The sequence below is a fragment of the Schistocerca piceifrons genome, chromosome 2, assembly GCF_021461385.2.
Source record: "Schistocerca piceifrons isolate TAMUIC-IGC-003096 chromosome 2, iqSchPice1.1, whole genome shotgun sequence".
NCBI lineage: Eukaryota > Metazoa > Arthropoda > Insecta > Orthoptera > Acrididae > Schistocerca > Schistocerca piceifrons.
The window spans coordinates 1,042,784,540-1,042,809,512 of record NC_060139.1 but is presented as its reverse complement, the minus strand read 5'-3'; the positions used below and the strand labels follow the sequence as shown (position 1 = coordinate 1,042,809,512).

At 45.7% G+C, this 24,973-nt stretch overlaps 1 protein-coding gene across 1 annotated transcript in view; it reads left to right on the top strand.

Annotated features, from left to right (window-relative positions):
• LOC124776418 (solute carrier organic anion transporter family member 4A1) overlaps nucleotides 1-24,973 on the top strand; it is a 552,725-nt gene that overhangs the window by 457,028 nt on the left and 70,724 nt on the right. The window lies entirely within an intron of this gene.

The window sequence follows — 24,973 nt, the reverse complement described above, 5'->3', positions numbered from 1 at the left end:
CTGTCAGCGCCGATGTTAGCCATCGTCTGCAAGCTCAGTCATTGTTGCCATCAAGCCTTTGTAGCTCCGTTCCAAGTTAGTCTTAAAATTCACCGGATTCGACATCCAAGATTACGAGAGATTAATTCGTCAATGCAAGATTTGTGACTTGTAAATTCGGTCATTTTCAGACGCTTAGTCTAGTCACGTCTTCTATAACTGTCAACCAACTGATCATGGACTACAGCAAAGTTAAGTAATAAGTACTTTCTTATTTTGTACTCCTGATAATTAACTGTGTTTCCCTGTTGTAGCTACCAAGCAGTCTCGGCATAGCAGAACCCACGTTTCCACCTCCTTGGCTACCTCATATTTGCCTCCTCATGTTGATGGACTCGATTATGGTGGAAGATCGAGAGACATCAAGGAGTACGAGTGGAGTAGGAACCAGAGGAACGGCACGAAGCCTGTCACCCAGGACAGGCATACTGCACTGCGTATATGGTGTCTGTTCTTTTGGAAATGTCCTAAAGAAGAGACACTACAATACAGGGTGTCCCACTCAGACCTCCCTGTTTTAAGGATCCAGGAGAGAAAAACCACAGTACATACGACAGTGAAAAATGCACCAAATTGTAGAGCATCTCAAAGAATTTATATTCCCGCGTCAGAAGTACCAAGTGTCGTCGCCAGAGCGCAGTACGGTCGCATGAAGAGAAAATGGCGACTCCAAAGGCAGTGCACACAAGCAGCAGTGTGGTTTGCAGAAACAAACTCGTCGGTTACTGTGCAAAGAAATTATCGTCGTGTGTATGAATGCGATCCACCTGATGTGAAAACAATTACGGAATGATATAAGAAGTTTCTGGCAACAGGAAGTGTCCTGAAACATTCTGGCGGTGCACGTTATGGAGTTTCAGAAGAGACAGTGGAGGACATAAGACAAACGTTTCTCAGAAGCCCACGTAAGTCAATTCGTCAAGCATAAATAATTCAAAAGCCAAGATCGCTTAAACACTGTTTACTAGATGACCGGTTTCAACACACTAAAGGTGCCATCATCGGAACTGTGAAGTTTTAACATGACAGGTATGAGGGAGGGCTTACATGCATTACACTATATATATTACTATTAGTACAGCACCACATACCTGAATGTGCCCGCATATCGTGGTCGTGCGGTAGCGTTCTCGTTTCCCACGCCCAGGTTCCCGGGTCCGATTCCCGGCGGGGTCAGGGATTTTCTCTGCCTCGTGATGGCTGGGTGTTGTGTGCTGTCCTTAGGTTAGTTAGGTTTAAGTAGTTCTAAGTTCTAGGGGACTGATGACCATAGATGTTAAGTCCCATAGTGCTCAGAGCCATTTGAACCATACCTGAATGTCGCTTAACATGCATAAATCATTTGGATATAACGATACATAAGGCAGACCAGCTGATATAAAATCATTGTCACAGAAATGATTTTCACTGCAAAATTTCTGGCAACAGGAAGTGTTCTCAAACATTCTGGCGGTGCACGTTATGGAGTTTCAGAAGAGACAGTGGAGGACAAACGTTTCCGAGAAGCCCACGTAAGTCAATTCGTCAAGCATCTAGGCAACTTGATGTACCTCGATCAACATTGTATCATGTAGTTCACCAGCGCCTTCGTATGTGTGCTTACAAAGTGCAAATTCTGCAACATCTGACGCCGGGCGACAAACCACGCCGACAGCAATTTGCTCCGGGTATGTTGCAGCGTATTGATGTGGATGCCAGTTTCCTGAAAAGATGTTTATTCGCAGATGATGCAACCTTTCATCTATCAGGAAGGGTTAGTAGGCATAATGTTCAGTTTTGGGGTTCACAAAATCCGCACATTGTCATTGAACATGTTCGCGATAGCCCTAAACTAAACCTCTGGTGCGGGCTAACGCACGACAGGATTCTTGGACCATTCTTGTTTGTGGAACAAACAGTGAATGGGTCAGTGTATCTGGACATGTTGGAGCAGTTTGTATATCCTCTCAGATACAAGACTTGCAACTCAACATTTTTTTCAACAAGATGCAGCTCCGCCGCATTGGTCAATGGCTGTTGGCAAGTTCCAGGATGGGAAATTTCCCAATCGTTGGATCGGACACGGAGGACCCATTGCCTGGCCACCACGTTCATCTGACATTACGCCGCATGATTTCTTCATGTGGGGATTCGTGAAGGATCACGTGTATGAGACCAAATTGGACGCTATTCCTACGTTGCGACATCGCATCATTAATGCGATTGCAACAGTAACAGAGGAAATGTTACAAAGAACTTGGCAAGAAAGTGAATATAGACTCGACATTCTTCGTGCTACAGATGGTTCACATGTAGGGGTGTAATGATGATAAATAAATAAATTCTTTAAGATGCTCTACAGTGTGGTGCATTTTTCATTGTCGTGTCTACTGTGTTTTTTTTTTCCCTGGGTCTTTGAAATCAGGGAGGTTTGAGAGGGACACCGTGTGTAATTCAGGCGGTGACCACCAATGAACCTTTCAGTGCAGATGCACACAAAGCTCGAACTCTCATGGATTGGTTGGTTGGGTTATTCAGGGCAGGGGATCAAACAGTGAGGTCATCAGTCCCATCGGATTAGGAAAGGATGGGGAAGGAAATCATGCGCGCCCTTTCAAAGGAACCATCCCAGCAGTTGCCTGAGGCGATTTAGGGAAATCACGGAAAACCTAAATCAGGATGGCTGGACGCGGGTTTGAACCGTCATCCTACCCAATGCGAGTCCAGTGTTCTAACTGCTGCCCCGCCTCGCTTGGTTCTTACAGGAATTGGCGAGGTGCCGCGAGTGTAATGAGGCTAATGAGAAGGGGCACTGTATGAGTAGTGTGTGGTACATGTTGAGAATTTGGGTCTGATGGGAGGGCGTGCTGGGGTGGTCCATGCAGTTGTGGTGGCCACTGTGTTCGGATGGCATAGTGTTCAGTGTATCTGCCTATTAAGCAGGAGACCTGCGTTCGAATCTTGTTACGGCAGCGCAAACTATTGTGGTGGCCAACCGCCTTGCGATCGTGTGTGAAATAGCTGTGCATCTAAACATTAGTCATGACTGAGTACACTGTTCATGACAAGCGATTGAGGAAAGCAACTTTGCTCCGAGGAGGACGTGCAGCAGGCAGTGCTCGAGTGATTGCACACACAGCACAAAAGGATTTTTTTCCAGAGGAACTGATGCATCTCCTATGTCCTGGAGGAAGTGCGTTGAACATCAGGAATACTATGTCGAAAAAGATGTACCTGTCTTCCATATTCGTTCAATAAATCATTTGTAACAAAAGAAGTATTTAAGGTTTTCAGTTGACTCACTCTCTTACACGTTTCTTTAATAAATTAAAGACGTTTGCATTTGCCCTACTGGGGGCGGGCTAGAATCACTCAAATTGCCACTCTGCAGCCCTCTGATATGTAATTTACAATCTGAATATGAAAAAAATTAAAAAGACAAAATTAGTGATTGTTCATGATGAATAAGTCCACTCCGATTGTACTTGATAAATATTTTATGTGGATATAATTGTACACACGGAACGAGTTTCAGGATGTAACTTCCATCTTCAGTTGCTTGATAGCGTATGAGAGAATCGTACCACTCGTATAAAATATGTAGCAAATTTATCACGTAGCGTGTGTGTGTGTGTGTGTGTGTGTGTGTGTGTGTGTGTGTGTGTGTGTGTGTGTGTGTCATCAAAATGTTCTCTGAGTCGATCAGTCTGCTGACTGGTCTTGCTGGCATCCCGACATGTGATTGATGTGATTGGCTAGGCAATTATATGGCACTTATATGACCCGCGTGATACTGGATGACAGAGAACCTTTTCATACCTCACCCGCACTGGATCTCGCATGCTATTTGATAAATTTGCTGTACTTTTTTTTTGTATGGCTGACACGATTTTCTGGTACGGAATCAAATGTCAGAAGATGAATCAACGTCCTGAGACCCAGATCGTGTGTACCATTTTATCCCAATAAAGGATTACATGAAATGTATTCGGAGTTGCGAACATGAAAAACCGTCAGCTCTGTATTGGAATGACGACATTGAAAATTTGTACCAGACCGGGACTCGAACCCAGGTTGCCACTTATCGCTAACGATCGCCCTACTATTTGGCTATCCGAACATGACTCACTGCCCAGTCCCAAACTTCCATATGTCGTCTGGCCGTTAGTGGTGCTCGGACAGCCAAATGGTAACGTGACATCTCGTGATAAGCGGGAAGTTCGAGTCCTGGTCCGGCACAAATTTTTCATTGTCGTCATTTCGTTGTATAAGTGACAGTTGTTCATTCTCGCATCTGCAAATACATTTCATGCACTTCGTAATGGCTGTAGTCGTCGCAGTGCCTGTTCCTTTGGACGTGCATGTATATCCGAAGGAACATTGCATCATAATTCGGAATAACACAGGCATACATGTCTGAAGGAACATTGCAGCATAATTTGGAATAACACAGGCACTGCAAAATTGTAAACAAACGATTTGTCAAGTACAACTGGAGCGTCTTTACTCATCATGAAAAAATTTAGCAGCAGTTGGTCATGTACCCCAAAGAATAAAATAACCAATGTTAGTGACAAGATGATGCCGGTGTGAAGTATATACAGTGCCTGACAAAACAAGTATAGCACCGAGAAGACATGATCAGGCGTGGTGATGTTTGGTTTGTGGGGGCGCTCAACCGCGCGGTCATCAGCGCCCGTACAAAGTCCCAATTTTTACACAGTCCAATCTTTTCCACAGTCCACTATAGCCATTGTCACGAATGATGATGATGATGATGATGATGATGATGATGATGAAACGATGAGGACAACACAAACACCCGGTCCCCTGGGAGAGAAAATCCCCAACCCGGCCGGGAATCGAACCTGGGACCCCATGATCCAGCGGCAGCAACGCTAGCCACTTTTTTTTTATCTCATTTTTGTTCTATATATTTTTCGTCGAATTTGTTCGTGGCGGACGTCCGATGACACTCGTTCAGGTTGTTCGTTGTTCCGTTCACTCAGTTTTTTTATTACAGAGGGTAACTAAACCCTCTGACCGAACACGCTGAGCTACCGTGCCGGCAGTGGAGATGAAATGATAATAATTAGGACAACACAACACCCAGTCCCTGAGCAGAGAAAATCTCCGACGGAGCCGGGAATCATCGAACCCGTGAGCACAAATGTCAGGTAAACATGGGATCTAAAACGCATACCTTAAGAGCTATGAGATATTCTTGATTTTCAGTATTGTGAAACAAATCTCTTCTACTGCTAGCTCTTTGCTTTCCATATTTTGTGAAGTGGTAGTATGGACAAAAACAAGAAAAATATGACCAGTAAACATGTGCTCTAAAATGCATATCTTAAAAGTTATGAGCACCTGTTCATCTTCGGTACTTTGGAACACAACTCTTCTAATCAACAAGTGCTCATAACTTTTAAGGTATGTGTTTTAGAGCACGTGTGTACTGGACATTTTTTTATTGTTTTGGTCCATACTACCACTTCCCAAAATATGGAAAGCAAAGAGCTTGCAGTAGAAGAGATTTGTTTCGCAATATTCAAAATCAAGTGTATCTCATAGCTCTTAAGCTATGCGTTTTGAGCCCATGTTTACTTGACATTTGTGCTTCTACTATCGTGTACATTCAGCAGTCTGAGTTTACGCCATCCTTTTTGATACACCCTGTATAGAAAAATCATCGGTTTGTATGTAAATGACTGGAGTTGCGTTTCACTGTAACTGATAGAACGACCATCAGAGTGCACTAGTTTGTTCGTGTTTAGTGTTGTTAACAGGCCTAGTTGGGTGCAAAATGGGCAGCCGGTAGGGTACGTAAGGGACGTTTAGTGATCACTGTAAAGGACAAAGAGCCGTTGCACATTTTGTTATTAGCATTGAAAGTGACCTCGTAGAGGGTTTCCATTTGTCGACCTGGCCCAGTCATCAAGTATCCACATTTTTGGGACATTTGGATGTGAAAGTGGCCCATGTTGGACTGCATGCGAACATGAGGGCAGGCATACATGTTGTAAAGGTTTCGGTCAATCACATCTGACCACCACTAGGGATGACTATTGTATTATGCACACAGCACATCGTAATCCCCTAGCGTCTGCGGTTGCCATCCGAGGACAAGTAGTGGACTCCCTACAACATTATGTGTCGCCCCGCATCGTTGGTCGGGAACAAGCTGCAGCCGGACTAGGGAATTCCATCGCATGCGTAGGGTGCCGTTAACATCACATGGCTGCATTTGGAGTTGTGCTGTCACTGTGAAACAAGGACTGCTGATGAATGGCGTCGCATTTTCGGCACCGAATCGTGCTTTTCCACTACCCTAGTTGACCATCGTCGGCGCTTGTGGTGGTGTACCGAGGAGAGGTCCAATTCTTCTAATGTTTTGGAAAGGCACCGCGGTTTTGGTACTTACCTCATGGAGCGTCGAGCAATTGATATTATTTCAGGTCATTGATGGTAGAGTAAGGGAACTGTGACTGCAGAGCGGTATGTCACGGACTTGGGTGCCCTCATGTGTTACCTGTCGGGCGATTTATTGCGGTGGTATTTTTGAACAGCGCAGAGCACGTTCACATGTGGCACCTTTCTCTATGGACTGCCTGCTTGACGTTGAGGTACTCCTTTTGGCTGGCAAGATCACCAGACCTGTCCCAGACAGAACGTAAATAGAGTTCATATGACAACTCCAGTCGACTGCTAGTATCCAGGTTATCAAGAACCACTTCATACGCTTTTCTCGAATCATCAGGCTCATCGCATAACGCCATAAAACTGGATATCGTGAATCTCAATCCTCGTGCAGCTGATTCATACGAAAGCGTGACATTCCAATGAAAAGAAGAAATCATCGCGAGCTTCTATTTTGACATGTGCAGTTGGCAACATATGTCAAAGATTGAACCATGTGTGCAGCATGATGCCAAAGAGAATGGAAAATAGGCGTAATCTGTTTGATTTTTGCCCATATTAGCAATAAAGTACAAGTTAAGTAATGATTTATGTTTATTTGTTACAAAATATTGAGAAAGCCCAGTTGTTTACTACATAAATTTTAACTTAAAGTCAAGAAAATGTATCAAGACTGTCTACAGTGGATTGGCATTCTTCGCCGGCCGATGTGGTCGAGCGGTACTAGGCGCTTCAGTGTGGAACCGCGCCACAGCTACGGTCGCAGGTTCGAATCCTGCCTCGGGCATGAATGTGTGTGATGTTCTTAGGTTAGTTAGCTCCAAGTAATTCTAAGTTCTAGGGGACTGATGGCCTTAGAAGTTAAGTCCCATAATGCACAGAGCCATTTGAACCATGTGGCATTCTTCCTTCTACGTTCATTTTAACGAAAAATGAGAAGACGAAATTTCAGCATGATTTTAAGACCTAAAAAGTTTCTAGTGTTTGCTGAAAAGATTAGTTTTTTGGAAATAAATGGCTCTGAGCACTATGGGACTTAACATCTGAGGTCATCAGTCCCCTAGAACGTAGAACTACACTCCTGGAAATGGAAAAAAGAACACATTGACACCGGTGTGTCAGACCCACCATACTTGCTCCGGACACTGCGAGAGGGCTGTACAAGCAACGATCACACGCACGGCACAGCGGACACACCAGGAACCGCGGTGTTGGCCGTCGAATGGCGCTAGCTGCGCAGCATTTGTGCACCGCCGCCGTCAGTGTCAGCCAGTTTGCCGTGGCATACGGAGCTCCATCGCAGTCTTTAACACTGGTAGCATGCCGCGACAGCGTGGACGTGAACCGTATGTGCAGTTGACGGACTTTGAGCGAGGGCGTATAGTGGGCATGCGGGAGGCCGGGTGGACGTACCGCCGAATTGCTCAACACGTGGGGCGTGAGGTCTCCACAGTACATCGATGTTGTCGCCAGTGGTCGGCGGAAGGTGCACGTGCCCGTCGACCTGGGACCGGACCGCAGCGACGCACGGATGCACGCCAAGACCGTAGGATCCTACGCAGTGCCGTAGGGGACCGCACCGCCACTTCCCAGCAAATTAGGGACACTGTTGCTCCTGGGGTATCGGCGAGGACCATTCGCAACCGTCTCCATGAAGCTGGGCTACGGTCCCACACACCGTTAGGCCGTCTTCCACTCACGCCCCAACATCGTGCAGCCCGCCTCCAGTGGTGTCGCGACAGGCGTGAATGGAGGGACGAATGGAGACGTGTCGTCTTCAGCGATGAGAGTCGCTTCTGCCTTGGTGCCAATGATGGTCGTATGCGTGTTTGGCGCCGTGCAGGTGAGCGCCACAATCAGAACTGCATACGACCGAGGCACACAGGGCCAACACCCGGCATCATGGTGTGGGGAGCGATCTCCTACACTGGCCGTACACCACTGGTGATCGTCGAGGGGACACTGAATAGTGCACGGTACATCCAAACCGTCATCGAACCCATCGTTCTACCATTCCTAGACCGGCAAGGGAACTTGCTGTTCCAACAGGACAATGCACGTCCGCATGTATCCCGTGCCACCCAACGTGCTCTAGAAGGTGTAAGTCAACTACCCTGGCCAGCAAGATCTCCGGATCTGTCCCCCATTGAGCATGTTTGGGACTGGATGAAGCGTCGTCTCACGCGGTCTGCACGTCCAGCACGAACGCTGGTCCAACTGAGGCGCCAGGTGGAAATGGCATGGCAAGCCGTTCCACAGGACTACATCCAGCATCTCTACGATCGTCTCCATGGGAGAATAGCAGCCTGCATTGCTGCGAAAGGTGGATACACACTGTACTAGTGCCGACATTGTGTATGCTCTGTTGCCTGTGTCTATGTGCCTGTGGTTCTGTCAGTGTGATCATGTGATGTATCTGACCCCAGGAATGTGTCAATAAAGTTTCCCCTTCCTGGGAGAATGAATTCACGGTGTTCTTATTTCAATTTCCAGGAGTGTACTTAAACGTAACTAACCGAGGGCATCACACACATCCATGCCTGAGGCAGGATTCGAACCTTCGACCGTAGCGGTCGCGTGGTTCCAGATTCAAGCGTCTAGAACCGCTCGGCCACAACGGCCGGCAAAATGGAGAAGAGAGAGAGGGGGGCCATGTGTGTTTGTCTGTGTGTGTATGTGTGTGTGCGTGAGAGAGAGAGAGAGAGAGAGAGAGAGAGAGAGAGAGAGAGAGAGAGAGGGAGAGGGAGAGGATGAGTTAATGTGTGCCAGAGTGGGTATAAATAAACTCGGTGATATCGTTGCCACGGCTGAAGCCTTAGAACTGGTGCGCTCTATCGAGCATGCGGAATTCCCGCTCATAAAGACAAATTTCAGCGCCTCTGCTCCACCCCTCCCCCACCCCACCCCCTCATAACGGACGGCGTCCGCCGGGAGCTCGTAGCATTGCCGGCAACAGACGTCGCATCCTGAGTTACGACCAAGACGCTGCGCAATCTCCGGCCGCTGCCACTGCTGCCCGCCACACTTGCAGGCGACACACGCTTTTCATCTCGTCTCTTCCCTCGCTGTTCCGGGCCGCCTCTATAAACTTATTACGTCCTTCGTCCACGGGGGACAGCTAAGATATGAAAGGTGGTTAATCGACGTTATCTTTGGGCGTGACCAGTATGAATATCGACTGAAAACACGAATTGCTATAACCAGTCGCATTTATTGTACAGTAACTGCGTGACATTTTCAGGAGGAGAATGATCTACATTTATACTCCGCAAGCCACCCAATGGTGTGTGGCGGAGGGCACTTTACGTGCCACTGTCATTACCTCCCTTTCCTGTTCCAGTCGCGTATGGTTCGCGGGAAGAACGACTGCCGGAAAACCTCCATGCGCTCTCGAATCTCTCTAATTTTACATTCGTGATCTCCTCGGGAGGTATAAGTAGGGGGAAGCAATATATTCGATACCTCATCCAGAAACGCACTCTCTCGAAACCTGGACAGCAAGCTACACCGCGATGCAGAGCGCCTCTCTTGCAGAGTCTGCCACTTGAGTTTGCTAAACATCTCCGTAACGCTATCACGCTTACCAAATAACCCTGTATCAGTGTCAAAAAGCTTCCAAACTAAAAGTTTTATTGCCCAGTTCGGAGCCACGTGTGGCTTTATTGAACCGCGAATTTAACTTTCAAAATCTTTTCTTAAAGAATTTACTTTATTTACTAGTGATTCATCAAGAACATTAACACATTTAACACTATGTGAGCGTGGAAGTAGTTGCCAATTGGTAACTGATGAAACAAATTAATTTTCTTTAATAAATGGAAATTTTATTGCTAAAAGCCGCCTTTTTTTTTTTTTTTTTTTTTTTTTTTTTTTTTTTTTTTTTTTTTTTTTTTGACAGATTTAAAATTATAATCAGAAACCACCCTGTAAATATAAAGTTACAATTTATTCAGAGGCAGAAATAACATTCTTTTTTTTGTTGATAGTATGAGCTTTCGGGCTGAGAACCTTGCCGCTGCCTTTTAACACGGCCGTAGTCACGACCGCTCCCTACAGCCTCTGGAAGACTACACTGGTGCAAATCTGCAACACACCAGATTACTTTAAACTAAAAATTTTAAGAGCTCACACAAACACATAAACTACGCATCCCGTAAGAGGGATGGAAATGGTACAACACTCACATTAAAAATTATTTGCCATCGAAAGTGCAGCCGGCCGCGGTGGCCGTGCGGTTCTAGGCGCTGCAGTCCGGAACCGCGGGACTGCTACGGTCGCAGGTTCGAATCCTGCCTCGGGCATGGATGTGTGTGATGTCCTTAGGTTAGTTAGGTTTAAGTAGTTCTAAGTTCTAGGGGACTGATGACCACAGCAGTTGAGTCCCATAGTGCTCAGAGCCACTTGAACCACTTGAACCGAAAATGCAACTTGTTTTTAAGAGAACTCTTACGGTGAGAGGGTGGCAACTTTATATACTAAAATGACCATTTAAATAAAATCCATGAAATGTAGTTTTACATAAAATGTATCAACATGCTGTACATTACACATGTACGACCTCGCAAGATGATAGGCAAGATAAAAACATATTTCAGGAATTCGGCCTTTACACCGTAAGCAATAAATTCGTTAACACCGAATCCGACAAACATGACAGAGGCAGCTATTAACGTATGGCAGACCGACACTAACTGCCTAACAAATGCGGACGAGAGACAAACGAGCAAACCGGGGACGATGGTTGGTTGGTTGGTTTTTGGGGAAGAGGACCAGACAGCGTGGTCATCGGTCTCATCGGATTAGGAAAGGATGGGGAAGGAAGTCGGCCGTGCCCTTTCAGAGGAACCATCCCAGCATTTGCCTGGAGTGATTTAGGGAAATCACGGAAAACCTAAATCAGGATGGCCGGACGCGGGATTGAACCGTCGTCCTCCCGAATGCGAGTCCAGTGTCTTACCACTGCGCCACCCCGCTCGGTGTACCGGGGACGAGAGACTGACCAAGAAAACAAGTAGAATTTAACAAGTAACTGAAAAAACATATCAGGAATCACTCAACGTCTAGTAACTGCGATTTCTGGCGAAGACCTGGCGCAGCACCCGCAAAACGCTCTCTCGAACCGTCCCTCGCGCCGGCCAGACCGACGTCGTGGGTTGACTCCTGTTGCTCTCGTGTCGGCCGCGAAGCCACTACCCCTCGTTATACGGCGCGGCCCACTGGACTGACTTGGCGACGCTCAAGACGGACAAGTAATCTTGTGTCCCAGTGCGCGACCGACCAACCGATCGATCCAACCGCCAATGCCCATTCCCTAACCAAACTCGAGCAGACTGGCGGCCTAACACATACTAGCACTACGGACGACTGACACTGACTGCCCCACACTGACCCGGCTGACCAATTGACCACACTCGCCGAGACTGACAGACTGACCCACTGCCGAGTTTTTTTTTTCCTTTATTGTATTTCGATTTCCCCCCCCCCCCCCCCCGAAGGGGGCGGGCTGGCAGCAGCTTATTACGCTGCTCTGCAACCTACAGACTTTTTAAAACGTAAAAAAGAAGATAAGAAACAATAAAAGCAGGTATAAAACGGTGACTGAAATTGTAAAACGACGGAAAATTGTGGAAAGTTAAAACATAAAGCAAAGGGGTGGCAAGACTAATAAAATACACAGGAAGCAGACAGGGAACATAGTAGACAGACAACTAAAAAACATGGCGACCGTCTGGTTTCTGTTCACAAGAGATATAAAAATCACACCCAGAGACAGTATGATGTCCGTTCGCAAGACTTCAGAGAAGACACACAACACTGAAAACTCACTGTAAACACTGTACTAAAATGTCGGCACAAAGATAACACACCATAGCCGAGGGCAGATTGGGGGGGGGGGACCTGGGCAGATGGGGGGGAAAACAAGGAGGGAGGAGAGAAAAAACGAAAGGGGGGGAGACCAAAGGAGGTAGAGGATTCATAAGGGGGGGGGGGAGGGGCAGGGCAGACGCGAGAGGGAATGGGAAAAGGCAGAGGAGGGAAATGCAAAAGGACTTGGGGGAGAGAAGGAGGGCAGAGAGAGGGTAGGTGGGGAAAAAAGAGGATGGAAGGGGGGGGAAGGGAGCCCAGGAAAAGGACGGAGGAAAGGAGGGGGGGTGATGATCAGAGTTAATAGGAGGGATAAATGAAGGGAGAGAGGGCATCATCCGGGAGGAGGAGTTGATGGAAGCCACCCTGGGAAAGGAGATGAAGGGTTTAGAGATGGAGGGTAGGGGACACACAACAGTGAAGACGTGGCAGGGAGCGGGGGTGGGAGAGGAGAGGAGCAACCAGGGGGTGAGGGGGATCAAGGCGGTGGGAGGTGTAGAGTATGCGGATATGGTCGAGGAACAAGAGCAGATGGGGGAAAGGAATGAGGTCATATAGGATCCACGTGGGGGTCGGGAGGCGTATACGGAAGGCGAGGCGGAGTGCATGACGCTCAAGGACCTGGAGGGACATAGAATATGGAGGGGGGGCAGATACCCAGGTGGGACTGGCTTAACAGAGGATGGGATGGATTAAGGATTTGTAGGTGTGGAGGATGGTAGAGGGGTGCAACCCCCATGTCCGGCCAGAGAGGAGTTTGAGGAGTCGGAGGCGGTTGTGGGCTTTGGATTGGATGGAGCGGAAATGAGGGATCCAGGTGAGGTGACGGTCAGTGGTGAGGCCAAGGTAGGTGAGGGTGGGGGTGAGGCAGACAGGACGGGCGCAGACGGTAAGGGAGAAATCCAGGGGCCGGAAGGAGCGAGTGGTATGACCTACGATGTCTTGGAAGGATTAATTTTCAGGAGCCACTAGTTACACCATGTGGCAAAAAGGTCAAGGTGATTCTGGAGAAGGCGCTGGGACCGTTGGAGGGCAGGAGCGAGGGCGAGGAATGCGGTGTCATCGGCATATTGCAAGAGGTGTACTGGGGGGGGGGGGGGGGGGGGCATATCTGCCCACTGCCGAGCTCATAGAGCCCCATAAATGCACGTGAACAGGCAACTTTTCCCCCTTCCCACTGCGATTGCCACAGTGGCGCCACCGCCAGAAACGGAAGGCGACTGCTTCACACAACACGCTGCAGCGCGCTCTTCAGAACAGCAAATTTTACGATGGCTCATGTATAATTCACGTATTCTGAAGATGTCAAGAAAACTTTGCTGAAATATGTAATCAGTATATGTATCAACTGCCATCTGGGCAATAAGACTTCTGTTTTGGAAGCTTTTTTACGTTTTTTGTATAACTAGCTGAATACCAGGCATCGCCTGGGTATGTACACCTATTTATTCCAATATTGTGCCTGTCTACCTCCTTCCTCCCACTCTCTTTGCCTATCTCCTCCTTCACTCCCTCTCTATCCATCTCTCCCCACTCTCTATCTGCTCCCCTCCCCCCTCTCTGTCCAACTGCTCTTTCCCCCTCCGTTTCTCTCCTCCTTCCCCATCTGATTCCACCTCCCCCCTCTCTCTGTCCATCTCTTCCCACCCCCCCCCCCTCTCCCTGATCAGTTCTTCCTCTTTGCTTTTTCTGTCCAGTTCCTCCTCTCCCCTCTCTCTGTCCATCTCCTTGTCCTCCCTTTCTCTCTCAATTTCCTCTTCCCCTCTCTCTGTTCATCTCCTCCTTTCTCCTCTCTCTGCCTAGCTCTTCCTCCCCCTTCCTCTGTTCATCTCTTCCTGTTTCCTTTCTCTGCCCATCCCCTCCTCCTTCCTCTGGTTGTCCCCGCTCTCTCTATCCACCTCTTCCTGTCCCCTGTCTGTGGCCATCTCCTCCTTCCCCCCCCCCCCCCCTCCCCCCTCACCTTTTCTCTCACTCGTAGAGGAGGCTGGTCATTCTTACCACCATAGTACTTCTATCCAGACTGTAACTAATATGTGTACCACATTTGGCTGGTGTCGTTCCAGGGGCTTACAGTGAGCTTTTTACTCGTAGCTTTGAAGTCATATATATATTTCACATATATTTAACATATTCCACACGTATTTGTACGCAAATTTCACCTGTTTCTCTAGTGAGTTTCCCGCCCTGCACCTTCATTTTCACACAGCTTATTGTTTATGGCATCATATCTCCTGAATTATGTTTCGTACAATGATATGGTTTTCTAGGTACGTTCAGCGGCATATGTTAATACTGTCTCCGAAATATGTCCCGAATAGACGTAGTTCTAAATAAGTAATAAATTGAAAGGTTATACACGATGCCGCAGTTTTTCACGCATCTCAGCATTTGACGTCATATCTCCTACACTATGTGTCGTACAATATTTTTATAGGTACATGTGGAGGATTATATCTCCATCATTAGGTGAATTTATCCAAGTTAATTAGGTTTTAAGTTCGATTATACTGTCTGCAAAATGTGTCAGGTATGGAGTTACTGCTAAAGAAGTAATAAATTAAAACGTCAACCTCATGCGAGAGTTTTACTGCGTGAAAAGCGAAAATATAGCAAGCGATAAACGTTTTCTTATTTGAATAAAATGTTCTCGGGTTTCCAACCGCGTCAATTGCTTAAAACTACACGAGCTTTCGGCCAAGCACTCCTTGGCCATTGTCAAAGTGGTATGAGTATTGTCAAGTCATACCACTTGACAATGGCCAAGGAGTGCTTGGCCGAAAGCTCGTGTAGTTTTAAGCAATTGACGCGGTTGGAAACCCGAGAACATTTTATTCAATGTTATCGCCGCGAGACTCTGCATTCATACATTTTCTTATTTTACCATTTTGTGCGGAGTCATCAGCGAGAAAAAGTTTTGTAAAGGTTTGTAATTATGTGTAAAGCTTCTTGCAAGTCTCTTAAGTGCTCTCCGTCTCAAATACTGGACGACAAACGTATGGATATTCATGCGTCGTGGGCTACACTACTTTTGCACCCAAGCTACCACTCATTTGATACGTAAGCGGTTCTTACCTCCACAGCGATGATTTCCAGACAGTAAGTGATACGTGTACCATGTTTGGCTGAAATCGGTCCCGTGGTTTAGGAGGAGGTGTAGCACATGCATACATACATACATTTATATACACGGGCATCCATTTTTATAGTGTATATGGATATTTTTCGCTGTGCATTTCGGAGAATTATATCTCCATCATTACGTGGATTTATCTAAGTTGATTAGGTATCACGTTCGAATGTAATACATTTCCTTGAACGAAAATTTTCTGTCCAGAAATAAGCACGGAATTAGGAAACACTGTCCATGTGAAACACAGTTTGTCCTTGTCTCCCACGATGTCCTGTGGGCCATAGATGAACTGCACGTTCGTAGATTTCCCGGAAGCTTCTGACACAGTGCCAAATTGCAGACTGTTAATGAAGGCCCGAGTTTACGGAAAGGGATTTCAAAAATGTGTTTCTATGTAAATCACCTTCATCAGATTTTGTAGGAAGTCTGGGTCACATGTTTTTTTCAACGCGTTGTGAAATCTGAGCTAATTAACTCGAAAAGTGATCCCTTAACCAAACCGACTAGGTTAACTGGCCCAGCTATTAAAAACAGTGCAGTGCATTGAATAAACTAAATTTTAGCTTCACAACATTGTAAAGGTGCATTGCAACAACATTTAGTTGCCATTGTTTATACTTCAAATATAATTCACCGGAAGTTCAGATAAGAACATTCATTGCGAAGGCTGTATTGGTTAGTTGATAGATTTGCGGGAGGAGTCCGAACTGCGAGGTGTCAGTCATATCGGAATAGGGAACGATTGGGAAAGAAGTAGGCCGTGCCCTTTCAAAAGAACCATCCCAGCATTTGCCTGTAGCGAATTAGGAAAATCAGGGTAAACCTAAATCAGGATGGGCGGACGCGGGTTTGAACCGTCGTCCTTCCGAATGGGAGCCCAATGTGCTAACCACTGCACCACCTCGCTCGTTCGAACATCATGTCGAGTTAGATGTTGGACCTTTGAAAAGGTGGGTGTTTGGAAAACTTTCCACAAATAAATCACAAACATCGCTGTAATTATGGTCATGTTTCAGCCGTGTCTGCAAAACAAATACACGCTTTTGTGCAGTTGAATTTCTTTTTGTTGCTTCTCGGAAAACAACAAACAACATAACCTCAAACTGCTAGTGTTAGCTGACTTCTGGGTATTACGCAGTAGTCAGTTTGCAAACGAATTTCCATCGCATTTTCGATCTGCTTTACTTTATTGTATTCTGTTTGCGTGTGGCTGAAGACTGTAATGGGTTTGTGTCACCGTTTCTTGTATGTTCTCGGTATCTGATTTTGAAATTCTTGTTCGTTTGGTCTGCACAGAATTTTTCGCAGTCATTACAGTTGATTTTATATACGAGGGTGAGTCAAATGAAAACCTTAAATTTGTAATAACAAATCGAAATTTCGCGCTGATATCCTGTAAGTTGGTAAGCTTGCTACAAACAGCGTGCAGAATGGCCTGTAGGTGGCAGCATAGTGCAGATGCACACATACCGTCGCAGTATCAGTATAAAGATGGCCGCCCCACTTGCAACTTGCACCAGGGAAGAACAGTGTTCTGTTATTCGGTTTTTGCGCAGCGAAGGTGTGAAACCTATTGAAATTCACCGACGAATGAAGGTTCAGTACGGTGATGCATGTTTGTCACAGCAGCAAGTCTACGAGTGGAGTGGGAAGTTCGCAAATGGTGTGACCAGTGGAAGATGCTCCTCGTCCTGGACAGGCACAACGAGTTGTGACTCCGCAGAACATTGCAGCAGTTGAAGCCATAGTGAAGGAAAACCTCCGAGTGACACTGAATGACATTGCAGCATGTGTACAGATTAGTCATGGCTCAGCACACCACACTGTGCATGATGTGCTCCAGTTTCACAAACTGTCTGCAAGGTAGGTGCCACTACAGCTGACTTCTGAAATGAGAGAACGACGTGTTGATGCTTGTGAAGAACTTCTTCGGCGCCTTGAACGAGAAGGTGATGGCTTCCTTGCAAGAATCGTTACTGGGGACGAAACCTGGGTTCACTTCTACCAACCGGAAACTAAGGGACCGAACAAGGAATGGCGCCATTCCTCATCACCAAAACCAAAGAAGTTTCGAACAGAACCATCAGGAGGGAAGGTTATGCTGACTCTCTTTTGGGACGAAAAAGGCATCATTTTGGAGCATTACATGCCTAGAGGGACCACTGTCACCAGTGCAACATACACAGATCTCCTAAAAAATCATCTGTGGCCTACAATCAAATCAAAGCGACGTGGATTGCTGTCAGAAAGTGTCCTTTTGCAACTTGACAATGCAAGGCTCCACACTGCCCGTACAACAGTTGCAACAACCTCAGACCTGCATTTTGAATGTCTTCCTCATCTACCATACTCACCAGACCTTGCCCCAAGTGATTTCCATATGTTTGGACCATTCAAAGACGCAATGGGAGAAAAGAAGTTCCGTTCTGATGAAGAGGTACGCCAGGCGGTGCATGAGTGGTTGCGCGGACTACCAAAAGATTTTTTTTTCTAAAGGAATTTGTGCACTTTGTAAGCGCTGGAGGACTTGCATTGAGCGTGGGGGAGAAGTGTTGAAAAGTGATACAGCTTTGTACAACTTCTGCACAATAAATAATATTTTAAAAAAATATTTAAGGTTTTCATATGACTCACCCTCGTACGTATGTGTGGGTGTGCGCTAGTAGTTTCAGCTCAGCCAAATATTCCACTGCTGAGACATTACATATCATGAAAATAATTTTGTCTACGCTAAACCTACAATAAGCAGCAATACAAGTTACCAGAAAGCGACAGCGTTGACGATATGTTATGGGAGTAAGTACTACGACAGATACATACAGAATTGTTATTAGTTATAAACAGGCACAGATATGTGAACTAACAACTCCATATGTTTGCAGATAGCTTGATAATGGTCATCCATCCGAAATAAGCTCATAGCACATAACATTTTAATAAAAAGTGTTTGAATATAGCAGCGTTGGCCTTCTGTACATACAATATAGACATTCATTTTATCTTTGCTCCATTTGCGACTGAAACAGGAAAGGGAATGACTAGCAGTGGTACGAGGTACCCTCCGCCACGCACCGTATAGTAACTTGAGGAATACGTTTGTAGATCTAGATTTAGATTTAGATGTAGATGTACTGTTGTAACCTCCAAACAGTTTATTATATTCCGTAACCTCGCAATAAAAATGTATCTAACCTCTCAATAAAAATGTGACTCATATATAACCTTTCATTAATTAACCGACTGTGAATCTAAATTGGTAAATCTGGACGTCAGCAATGCTGCGTCATGGCCCTGAAAAGTTATTCTGAATAAACTGAAAATTCTTAACTCAATTATGTCGCCGGATACAGGGTGAGTCACCTAACATTACCGCTGGATATATTTCGTAAACCACATCAAATACTGACGAATCGATTCCACAGACCGAACGTGAGGAGAGGGGCTAGTGTAATTGGTTAATACAAACCACAAAAAAATGCACGGAAGTATGTTTTTTAACACAAACCTCCGTTTTTTTAAATGGAACCCCGTTAGTTTTGTTATCACATCTGAACATATAAACAAATACGTAATCAGTGCCGTTTGTTGCATTGTAAAATGTTAATTACATCCGGAGATATTGTAACCTAAAGTTGACGCTTGAGTACCATTCCTCCGCTGTTCGATCGTGTGTATCGGAGAGCACCGAATTACGTAGGGATCCAAAGGGAACGGTGATGGACCTTAGGTAAAGAAGAGACTGAAACAGCACATTACGTCCACATGCCAACACCGTTTTATTGGTCTTTTTCACTGACGCACATGTACATTACCATGAGGGGTGAGGTACACGTACACACGTGCAATCTCTGGCGTAATGAATGTCGTACACGCCGCAGTACATCTGGTGTAATGTCGCCGCAGACTGCCACAATACGTTGTTTCATATTCTCTGGGGTTGTAGGCACATCACGGTACACATTCTCCTTTAACGTACCCCACAAAAAGAAGTCCAGAGGTGTATGATCAGGAGAACGGGCTGGCCAATTTATGCGTCCTCCACGTCCTATGAAACGCCCGTCGAACATCCTGTCAAGGGTCAGCCTAGTGTTAATTGCGGAATGTGCAGGTGCACCATCATGCTGATACCACAAACGTCGACGCGTTTCCAGTGGGACATTTTCGAGCAACGTTGGCAGATCATTCTGTAGAAACGCGATGTATGTTGCAGCTGTTTGGGCCCCTGCAATGAAGTGAGGACCAATGAGGTGGTCGCCAATGATTCCGCACCATACATTTACAGTCCACGGTCGCTGTCGCTCTACCTGTCTGAGCCAGCGAGGATTGTCCACGGACCAGTAATGCATGTTCCGTAGATTCACTGCCCCGTGGTTTGTGAAACCCGCTTCATCGGTAAACAGGTAGAACTGCAACGCATTCTCTGTTAATGCCCATTGACAGAATTGCATTCGATGATTAAAGTCATCACCATGTAATTGCTGATGTAGCGACACATGAAACGGGTGAAAGCGGTGACGATGCAGTATGCGCATGACAATACTTTGACTCAGTCCACCGGCTCTCGCAATGTCCCGTGTACTCATGTGTGGGTTCATGGCAACAGCAGCTAACACACCAACTGCACCCGCTTCTCCTGTGACGGGCCTGTTACGGACCCGTTTGCGTGCTACGACCATACCTGTTGCATACAGTTGGCGGTAGATGTTTTGCAATGTGCGGCACGTTCGATGCTCTCTGTCCAGGTACCGTTCTGCATACACCCTTCAGGCTTCAGCTGCATTTCGTCGACACTCGCCATAGATGAGTATCATCTCCGCCTTTTCAGAGTTCGAATACACCATGGTCACAGTTCCTACAACACTACACTATCACAGACGTCTGGTAACACGGTGTACTACAGTTGGTCTGCGTGCGGATACGAATGCAGAATAACAATAGCAGCAAGCGCTACATGCGGACACTGCGACAGCTAGACCAAACCACAACAGTGCACTACAGCCACACTCGTAAACACGGTCGTCATCGTAAACATGTCCCTGCAGATGCTGCTCGCCGACCGTGGCCCGTGTTTGTTACAACACGCAACTGAACGTCGGAGGTTTCAAGCGTCAACTTTAGGTTACAATATCTCCGGATGTAATTAACATTTTACAATGCAACAAAAGGCACTGATTACGTATTTGTTTATATGTTCAGATGTGATAACAAAACTAACGTGGTTCCATTTAAAAAAACGTAGGTTTGTGTTAAAAAACATACTTCCGTGCATTTTTGTATGGTTTGTATTAAACAATTACACTAGCCCCTCTCCTCACGTTCGGTCTGTGGAATCGGTTCGTCAGTATTTGATGTGGTTTACGAAATACATTCAGCGGTAACGTTAGGTGACTCACCCTGTATATCTGCTCCTATAATAAATTTTTGTGGGACAGCCCAGTGCAATGCTGGCCTTTAGATTTGTTATGTATAAAGGGAAACAACTGATTTTTCTTTACGATAATCGGGATGACCATGGATAGAAGAAATTAGTAAAATCTTTAAATTCAGATGAATGATTGTCAAAAATTATTTTTATAAGAATGGTTATTATTAAAAGATTTTTTTAAAAGCATTTACGTGGGACTTGATATAACAATAGCATAAAATCAGTTGTTACAAATTACACATGCGCGCGGCTATAAAGGTTTTTGCTTTTACCTCATACTACATCGGTCACTCACCGCCATCGTTCTCCACAACCGTCCTTGGTAATTCCATATAGGACATACGTGCTCTCTGTGAGCCACACAGTTAGACAACTGCTCTCTATGAACGACCTGACCCAACCGCTCGACTGCGAGCTACTACTCCTACTACTGCGGACACTGCTCTCTGGTCTGCGATTCTATTGTAGCTCACATATCGCAGGCACCGCGTGAGCAATCCATCGAAATTACATCTTTTCGAGTGCGCTAGCAATAAATTCCTTTGTCATGGCCCTCTTACACTGTATATATGGGGTGAATAAAAAAAAATGTATACACACTTTGAAGCGTCATAGAAAATTTATTTCCCGTTCTACAATGTTAAATTTCTGGAAATGGAAAAATAAATGTACTTTGCAAATGTGATTAATGTTCAAACTGGTGGTCTTCAGCATCAATACATTTCTGAGTACGAGTCACCACTGATTCGGTACATCGTATCAAAGTGTCCAATGAGATTTCTGCGCACACCGCCTGAATCTCATTCCAAAGTGTGTCCACGTTACGTGGTTTACGTTTGTACACCTCATCTTTTACTGTGCCCCATAAGAAGAAATCCAGCGGCGTGAGGTCTGGAGAGCGTGCGTCCTATCCACTGGCCTGGCTCATTGTGATGCAGGTATGCTCGTAGATCACTATGATAGTGCGGCGGGGCGCCATCTTGTTGGAAATAAAACTCATCATTACCGTATAATGCACGAATGGCAGGGAATATGGAGTCAGCAAGCATTGTTAGGTACGTTTCTCCAGTAACAGTACCTTCAAAGTGGAAAGGTCCAATGAGTCCCCTTGCAGACAAACCACACCACACATTTACACCAGGCAAATTCACTGCCTTTTCAACTGTATTGTGAGGATTATCTTCAGCCCAGTACACACAATTGTGCCTAATGACAGTTTCATTGAATTTGAATTGGGCTTTATCCGACCAAATTATGCTACCCATAAATCCCGGTTCATCTCCTGAACCCATTCACAAAATTCTAACCTTCGATGTGGATTGTCGTCACTTAGCTGTTGTACCAGCCTCGGAATGTACACAAGAAACTAGCCTTTCTTCAGAATGCGTAGCACACTACTAGCACTTACATTACTCTCACGTGCCGCTTGCCTTGAAGATTTTTGAGGCGAACGCTGAAACAGTTCCAAGACCGCAGTTGTGGAATCATCACTTGTAGCTGTACGAGGTCGCCCTGATCGACCTTTATGCTCATCACACACTGTTCCATGAATTTCGAATTTGTCTCGCAGGGGTGTAATTGTTAACCTTGAAGGTGGTTCTGTACCATACTCACTTCTCCACTGTCTTCGAACCGCAGCTACATTCTCGTACTTCCAGTACCACTTAATTATCTGCTTCCGCGCTTCAAAGCTCAAACGCACGTCCGCCATGTTGCAGTTACTTCCTTCCCACTGCTGCCACCTGTTGGAGAAACATAACATTACTTTCTCACAGATATTTAACTTTGTAGAACGGGAAATAAATTGTGTATGACAGTTAAAGTGTGTAGACATTTTTGGACGCACCCTGTACAATGTTTGGTCATTGTGTCATACTATCTTTCAGCAGCCACAGGCTCCTTTTCTAATCATATTTCCAAAGAATACTATACACTTAACTGAAGTAGTCCAAGTTTCTAGTCGCTGCAAGCGAATAAATGTTGATACAACATATGGAGTAGCAATTTCATACATACCTACCTGCCTATGTGCAGTGAACTTGTATAATCTTATCATCTCAAATGATTATGGTGCCTAACAAGCTATGGCCACACTTCCTTGGATTCAAGCACTTGTGGAGTAACGTCTACATCTACATGATTACTCTGCAATTCACATTTAAGTGGTTGGCAGAGGGTTCATCGAACCACAATCATACTATCTCTCTACCATTCCACTCCCGAACAGCACGCGGGAAAAACGAACACTTAAACCTTTTGTTCGAGCTCTGATTTCTCTTATTTTATTTTGATGATCATTCCTACCTATGTAGGTTGGGCTCAACAAAATGTTTTCGCATTCGGAAGAGAAAGTTGGTGACTGAAATTTCGTAAATAGATCTCGCCGCGACGAAAAACGTCTTTGCTTTAATGACTTCCATCCCAACTCGCGTATCATATCTGGCACACTCTCTCCCCTATTACGTGATAATACAAAACGAGCTGCCCTTTTTTGCACCCTTTCGATGTCCTCCGTGAATCCCACCTGGTAAGGATCCCACACCGCGCAGCAATATTCTAACAGAGGACGAACGAGTGTAGTGTAAGCTGTCTCTTTAGTGGACTTGTTGCATCTTCTAAGTGTCCTGCCAATGAAACGCAACCTTTGGCTCGCCTTCCCCACAATATTATCTATGTGGTCTTTCCAACTGAAGTTGTTCGTAATTTTAACACCCAGGTACTTAGTTGAATTGACAGCCTTGAGAATTGTACTATTTATCGAGTAATCGAATTCCAACGGATTTCTTTTGGAACTCATGTGTATCACCTCACACTTTTCGTTATTTAGCGTCAACTGCCACCTGCCACACCATACAGCAATCTTTTCTAAATCGCTTTGCAACTGATACTGGTCTTCAGATGACCTTACTAGACGGTAAATTACAGCATCATCTGCGAACAACCTAAGAGAACTGCTCAGATTGTCACTAAGGTCATTCATACAGATCAGGAACAGCAGAGGTCCCAGGACGCTTCCCTGGGGAACACCTGATATCACTTCAGTTTTACTCGATGATTTGCCGTCTATTACTACGAACTGCGACCTTCGTGACAGGAAATCACGAATCCAGTCGCACAACTGAGACGATACCCGATAGGCCCGCAGCTTGATTAGAAGTCGCTTGTGAGGAACGGTGTCAAAAGCTTTCCGGAAATCTAGAAATACGGAATCAACTTGAGATCCCCTGTCGATAGCGGCCATTACTTCGTGCGTTGCACAAGAACGATGTTTTCTGAAACCATGCTGATCACGTATCAATAGATCGTTCCCTTCGAGGTGATTCATAATGTTTGAATACAGTATATGCTCCAAAACCCTACTGCAAACCGACGTCAATGATATAGGTCTGTAGTTCGATGGATTACTCCCACTACCCTTCTTAAACACTGGTGCGACCTGCGCAATTTTCCAATCTGTAGGTACAGATCTATCGGTGAGCGAGCGGTTGTATGTGATTGCTAAGTAGGGAGCTATTGTATCAGCGTAATCTGAAAGGAACCTAATCGGTATACACTTTGGACCTGAAGACTTGCCCGTATCAAGCGATTTGAGTTGCTTCGCGACCCCTAAGGTATCTACTTCTAAGAAACTCATGCTAGCAGCTGTTCGTGTTTCAAGTTATGGAATATTCCATTCGTCGTCCCTGGTGAAGGAATTTCGGAAAACTGCGTTCAATAACTCCGCTTTAGTGGCACAGTCGTCGGTTACAATACCATCGGCACTGCGCAGCGAGGGTATTGACTGTGTCTTCGCGCTTGTGTACTTTACATACGACCAGAATTTCTTCGGATTTTCTACCAAATTTCGAGACAATGTTTCGTTGTGGAACCTATTAAAGGCATCTCGCATTGAAGTCCGTGCCAAATTTCGTGCGTCTGTAAATTTAGCCAATCTTCGGGATTTCGCGTTCATCTGAACTTCGCATGCTTTTTCAATTGCCTCTGCAACAGCGTTCGGACCTGTTTTGTGTACCATGTGGGATCAGTTCCATCTCTTACCAATTTATAAGGTATGAATTTCTCAATTGCTGTTGCTACTATATCTCTGAATTTGAGCCACATCTCGTCTACATTTG